The sequence below is a fragment of the Plectropomus leopardus genome, chromosome 17, assembly GCF_026936395.1.
Source record: "Plectropomus leopardus strain MGB_pleo_1.0 chromosome 17, ASM2693639v1, whole genome shotgun sequence".
Lineage (NCBI taxonomy): Eukaryota > Metazoa > Chordata > Actinopteri > Perciformes > Serranidae > Plectropomus > Plectropomus leopardus.
In genome coordinates, this window is record NC_142192.1 from 1,621,822 (window position 1) to 1,628,852 (window position 7,031).

Sequence of the window (7,031 nt, forward strand, 5' to 3'; positions counted from 1 at the left end):
AAATTAAGACACTGGAATCATGTCATAAAAAGTCTTTAGGACTGGGGGACAAATTGACCAAAGCAAAACAAGAGTATGAACTTTTACTTTCAAAAAGAGCCAATAACTATAGATTTAATTCAAATAAAGCATTTTATTTAATGGCAAATAAATCGGGTAAACATTTAGCATCACTTGTAAAGACAATACAGTCTAGACCAACAATAATTCTCAGAGACAACGAGTCAGATGCACTTATTAGAAACAATAAACTTATCAATAGTACTTTTAAATCGTTCTATGAAATGCTGCACAAATCTGAACAAGGCAATTTAAGCGATCCAAATTCCTTCTTAGATAGAATCCATTTAAAACAACTCTCAGAGGATAAAAGGGAAATTTTAAGTTCAGAGATTACCGAAGCTGAAATATTACAAACAATTAAAACATTTTTACTAAAAAAAAGCACCAGGCATGGATGGTTTTCCAATTGAATTTTATTCGACATTCTGGAGTAAACTGGCTCCAATATTTATTCAAATGACCAGACATATGTTAGAAAATCAGGCACTGCCTAAATCTATGTATCAAGCAATTATCTCTGTTATACTGAAACCAGGAAAATCTGGGGAATCACCTGCTGACTACAGACCCATTAGTTTAATCAACTGTGATAATAAGATATTAACTAAACTCATGAGCAATAGACTTTCAAAGATTCTACCAGACTTGATACATAAAAACCAAACAGGTTTCATTAAAAACAGGTGTCTGCAGACAAATACAAGAACTTGTTTTGGTATCATTCAGCATGCTAAAAAACACAATTTAAATTTGACTGTTATGGCAGTGGACGCTGAAAAAGCGTTTGACCGCCTCGAGTGGCCTTTTCTTTTTAGAGTTTTGGAAAAATTTAATTTCCCAGGGGAATTCCTTAATTTTGTGAGACTTGTGTATAAATTCCCTAAAGCTAGAATTTTTACCAACAGTGTTCTTTCAGAGGAATTTACTTTGGAGAGAGGTGCAAGACAAGGTTGTCCTCTGTCCCCACTTCTCTTTGCTTTAGCAATGGAACCTCTGGCAGAGAGAATTAGACAAGATCAGCAAATCACCGGTATCACTATAGGAGAAGAACAATACAAACTGAATTTATTTGCTGATGATCTTTTGATGTACTTAAATAATTTCGATGAATCTATTCAACCTTTGCTTACAATATTTAATGAATATTCAATGGTTTCAGGGTATAAAATTAATTTAGGAAAAACAGAAGTAATAGTAATAGGAAAATCCAAAAATACAGTAAATACGCTAAGAGAGGCATTTAAATGGACATCTAAAATTAAGTACTTGGGATGTAATATTAATACTAGTAAGAAACAGATTTACAACGATAATTATATTCCACTACTTAACAGCATGCAATCTGAAATGAATAAATGGTCAAATCTACCGTTAAATATCACTGGAAGAATTAATTTATTTAAAATGATGTGGCTTCCAAAATTTCTTTTTCTTTTTTCTACAGTCCCTGTAACCCCACCAAAAATTTTCTTTAAAAAAGCATATTCTTTTATTTCAGAATTCATCTGGGAAAAGAAAACTCCAAGAATAAAGAGAAAAGTTTTACATATATCAAAAAGTATGGGAGGATTTAACCTCCCAGATTTAGAATTGTATTACTTTGCAAATCAGGCACTATACCTACACCATATTGTTAAACATACGGATGAAGAACAATGGATTCAGGTTGAAAATGCTCAGGTCAGCCCTCAAAACCTGTTTTCATATTTGTTTTCCAAAATTAAAAAAAATAGCTCTGCCAATTTTATGGTTAGAAATCTAGCAGCATCATGGAGAAAAATGAAGAGTCTTTTAAGTGAATCTATAACACTGCCGAAGCAAACTTTATTGTGGAATAACCCTTGGATAACTCACCAGAATAAAGTGTTAAATTGGTCTACATGGCGAGAAAGAGGTATTGAAACAGTTGAAAATTTAATGAATGGTAACAAATTCATTTCCTGGACTGACTTTAAAAGCAGATATGATCATTCTAATGGGGAATTTTTCAGGTACATGCAGTTGAGGAGCCTATTCCATAGTTTTGACTTAGAATTTTCAGGACAACATAGTGAACTAGAAAAACTTATATTCAATTCTGAAACATGTCACAGCTTAACAGGCAAAGTCTATAAAATTTTGCAGAAGTCATATTTGGTTGATAATTTGTTGAAATCTAGAACTTGTTTATGGAACCAGGATTTAGGAAGGGAGGATATAAATTCCAAGTGGGAACAATGTTGGAATATAACAAGAGATATTACAGTCAATGAAAATTTACGCCTGATTCAGTATAAAATAATGTATAGAATATATTGTACCAGGGATAAAATGCATAAGTATGATGGAAAAGTCTCAAATAACTGCTTAAAATGTGGAACCCCAGATTCTCTGGTTCATGCGTTCTGGGAATGTTATAAAATTCAGAAGATTTGGTTGGAAATAGAGAATTGGCTATCTGAGGCTCTTAGTACGAAGCTTCATTTCAACCCATCACTGTGTATTTTGCAAGATGTTTCTAATAATAATATGCATTTTCCACAAAAATGGATCATTCTTTTCTCATCTTTGATATTAAAGAAACTTATTCTACAACATTGGAAATTTATATGTCCTCCCTCTCTTATTTGAACATGGAAAAGCTTATAGCCACTGAAAAAAACAATTCAATTCGAAAACATATGGGGAAATGTATTACAAGTGTTGAGTTCATAAAGTTATATGTTTAACAAAGGTGTTGATCTAACATAGTAATTTTGCTCCTCCCACGGTTTGGATATGAATTATTTGTGCTGTTGTTATATTTAATTTATCCAGTAGGATAAATAAATAGCATGGCTTAAAATAAGGGACATTTATTAAACTGTTCAATAGGAGTTAATTTAATTCGCTGAAAGATAGAGATTAATGTAATGATAAAGGACATGAAATTAGGAGGTTGAGCTTGTTAGTTTTCACGGTGAGTCTGTTATAATTTTGTGTTGTGTATTTATTTATTGTTTTTGTGTAATTGTTTTTGTTTGGTTTTGTTTGTGTCTGGGTTTTTGTTTGTTCTTTCTTTTGTTTGTCTTCTTGTTTTGGATATTTTTATTATAATTATGTATCGTGTATCAATCGTTTTTTGTTGTTTGAAAATCAAAATAAAATAATTATAAAATAAATAAATAAATAAATACTTGAGAATGGATAGTGATATGACAGTTTAATATTTGTTATGATGATGATCAGTTTTAATACTTTAAATGAAAGAGGTAGATTTTTTTTTATGTTATTCTGTGGATCAACGATTGGTGTCTCTAAAGGCTGATGACTGTGACTAAGCTTTGATTATCTAGAGCTACAGACTTTTCAATATACAAAATTTGATACCTCTGGTCTTACCAATTCGTAAAAATTCTGGACTGGGAATGTATCATGTTTCTGCCATGGTCCACAGTAGCCCAAAATGGACAAACCCATTTTTCTGTTCCCTGTGTATTGCCTATGTTATAGTCTATGTATAATTTTATGTGTGATTCAAACTTAATCATTGCAAAAAAGATCTTATAATGGATTGCACACACGCCCACTGTGTGAATACTGTGGGGTGATGGTGAACACAATGGTTGCAACAAGGCCCTTCTCCTGATCACTTTTACCACGTGAAGGTCAGAAAACTATTAATAAAAATGTCCGGCTGTAGTAGTTAATCTGATGGTGTGTTATCATCATTATCTTTACTGGTGTGCTGCGTTCTCTGAGCTTTGCCAGCATACAGCCAGTCAGGACTGGCCAGCCACAGGGATAACATCCCCTTAACATCTACAGGCTATTATCTGACAGTCTCAGTACAGTTGACTGTGAGAGGAAAACGAAGTCGTGGGAATCAAACCTTTAGCCTTTGATAACGATGATCAGTTATTGTATTATATGGAAATATGCTGTTTATGTTACTGCACTGTGGGTCATATTAAGACTGCTGCCATGTGTGGAGCACAGCAGCAGAGGGCAGTGTGTCCACTCAGTAATCCATATTATAAAGATGCTTTCACTAGCAAGGACCACACATCAATCGGAATTAATTTTAACAATTTATTGACGTGAATGTAGATTTGGTATAAACATTGATGTTGGATTATTGGAATGGATGGTTGAGTGCGGTGTGGGGAAGCTTCGGTGGGAATCCGCCGTGGCTCCCGGGCACGACAGATCCCCAAAAGCGTGCATTATATGAGAGAGGAAAAAGCCGATTTGAGATCTCTTAGGTCGGAACGGACGTAACGGTGATAAGCTTGGGAGAGCAGATAAAGTGACCTGGCAGTCTCCTTCCAACTCTTGGGGCCATTTGCCTACGAACCAACTTTCATCGTAAAAAAACCCCAAAACCGGCAGACGGAGCCGCGTCATCGAAAAAGTTGACGTCCTGAGGATGAGACAGGTGATCGTCATAAAGAAGGAGAATCGTTCCAATCGCCGAGCAGACGGAGCCAGAACCAGAGCTCGGCGCGGCTGGGCGCAACGAGAGAGACGGAGGCCATGAGCGACGGGACGGAAGAAGCGACAGGCAACGGATGAGAAAGGAAGCGCCCCCCGGGGAACAATGCGGATGCAGGCTTCGAGGGTAAGCAGTAGAGGGCACTGGCAGCCCAGTGCCAAAAGCCCCAAGGAGAGTGAACCGTTGCAGTAGCCGATGTCGTACGTCTGGGGCCCCCCGACATCTCGGCGCCAGATGCCCCAAGGAGAGCGAACTGTCGAAGTCACTGGACATAGAACTGGGGGCAGCAGCACCCTGGTGCCAAATGCCCCAGCGAGAGTTAAGTGGTACGGTTGCCGGGCGTGCACGGCCAGGGGCGATGGCATCCCAATGCCAGACTCCCCAGCAAAAGCGAACCGCTGCAGGCGTCGATGTTAAGCAGTAGAGGGCACCGGCAGCCAGGTGCCAGATGCCTCAAGAAGAGTGAAACGGCGCAGTAGGAGAGGTCATACGGCCGGGGGCACAGCATCTCGGTGCCAGAAGCTCCAACGAGAGCGAACTGTCGAAGTCACTGTGAACGTACGACTGGGGGCAGCGGCACCCCGGTGCCAGATGCCCCAGCGAGAGCGAAGTGGTTTGGTTGCCGAGCGTGCACAGCCGGGGGCAATAGTATCCCAATGCCAGACTCCCCAGCAAAAGCGAACCGCTGCAGGCATCAATGTTAAGCAATGGAGGGCACTGGCAGCCTGGTGCCAGATGCCTCAAGAAGAGGGAAATGGTGCAGTGAACGAGGTCGAACGGCCAGGGACGTGGCATCTCGGTGCCAGAAGCCCCAGCGAGAGCGAACTGTCAAAGTCACTGTGAACGTACAACTGGGGGCAGCGGCACCCCGGTGCCAGAAGCCCCAGCGAGAGCGAAGTGGATTGGTTGCCAGGCGTGCACAGCTGGGGGCAATGGCATCCCAAAGCCAGACTCCCAAGCAAAAGCGAACCGCTGCAGGCGTCCATGTTAAGCAGTAGAGGGCACTGGCAGCCTGGTGCCAGATGCCTCAAGAAGAAACAAACGGCGCAGAAGGCGAGGTCACATGGCCGGTGGCACGGCCTCTCGGTGCCAGAAGCTCCAACGAGAGCGAACTGTTGAAGTCACTGTGAACGTCAACTGGGGGCAGCGGCACCCCGGTGCCAGATGCCCCAGCGAGCGAAGTGGTTTGGTTGCGGCGTGCACAGCTGGGGGCAATGGTATCCCAATGCCAGACTCCCCAGCAAAAGCGAACCGCTGCACCGGCAGCCCGGTGCCAGATGCCTCAAGAAGAGAGAAAAGGTGCAGTAGGCGAGGTCGGACGGCCAGGGGCACAGCCCCTCGGTGCCAGGAGCTCCAACAAGAGCGAACCGTCGAAGTCACTGTGGATGTACGACTGGAGGCAGCGGCACCCCGGTGCCAGATGCCCCAGCGAGAGCGAAGTGGTGTGGTTGCCGAGCGTGCACAGCCGGGGGCCATGGCATCCCAAAGCCAGACTTCCCAGCAAAAGCGAACTGCTGCAGGCGTCGATGTCAAGCAGTAAAGGGCACTGGTAGCCCGGTACCAGATGCCTCAAGAAGAGAGAAACGGCGCAGCAGGTGAGGTCGTACGGCCGGGGGCATGGCATCTGGTGCCAGAAGCTCCAACGAGAGCGAACTGTCGAAGTCACTGTGAACGTACAACTGGGGGCAGCGGCACCCCGGTGCCAGATGCCCCAGCGAGAGTGAAGTGGTGCGGCTGCTGAGCATGTACGGCTGGGGGCAATGGCATCCCAATGCCGGAATCCCCAGCAAAGCGAACCGCTGCAGGCATCGATGTTAAGCAGTAGAGGGCACTGGCGGCCCGGTGCCAGTGCCCTCTACTACAGGGCCAGCATCACGGTGCCAGATGAGCCAAACACGAGTGGGCCACTCAAATGGAGGTGAGAGAGCGGTCGAGGGCAAGAGACGAAAGCGCCAGGAGGGCGGAAAAGAGGATCGGCCGTGGCCAGGGTGAAAGTAGGCAAAGGCCGCCGCGACGAAAAATGATCGGAAAGGAGACCAGAACCGTGGACGAAACGACATGGTGCACAGGATGAGAGGGAAAATTCGGTGGCAGCCCGGTGCCAACAACCCCGGCCCACACGGGTTGGGAGGCGTAGGCGGGAGTCTCAACCAAGGCCGGCTGCTGCGGGTCGTGCGGATGCACGGTGAGGGGCACTGACAACCCGGTGCCAGATGCCCCAGCGAGAGCGAACTGGTGCAGTGGCTGGGATTGCACGGCTGGGGGCGCCGACAACCCAACAGACCAGGAAGCTGTGGGTGTACGACTGGCGACAACAGCATCCCGGTGCAGGGTGCCCCAGCGAGAGCGAAGTGGTGCGATTGTCGAGCATACGCGGCCGAGGGCACCGATACCCTGGTGCCAGAAATTCCATCAAGAAACAAATGCCGCAATTGCTGAGGTTGAGCAGTAGAGGGCACCGGCAGCCCGGTGCCAGGTGCCCTAAGGGGACAGATCTGCTGTGGATGGCCAGGAA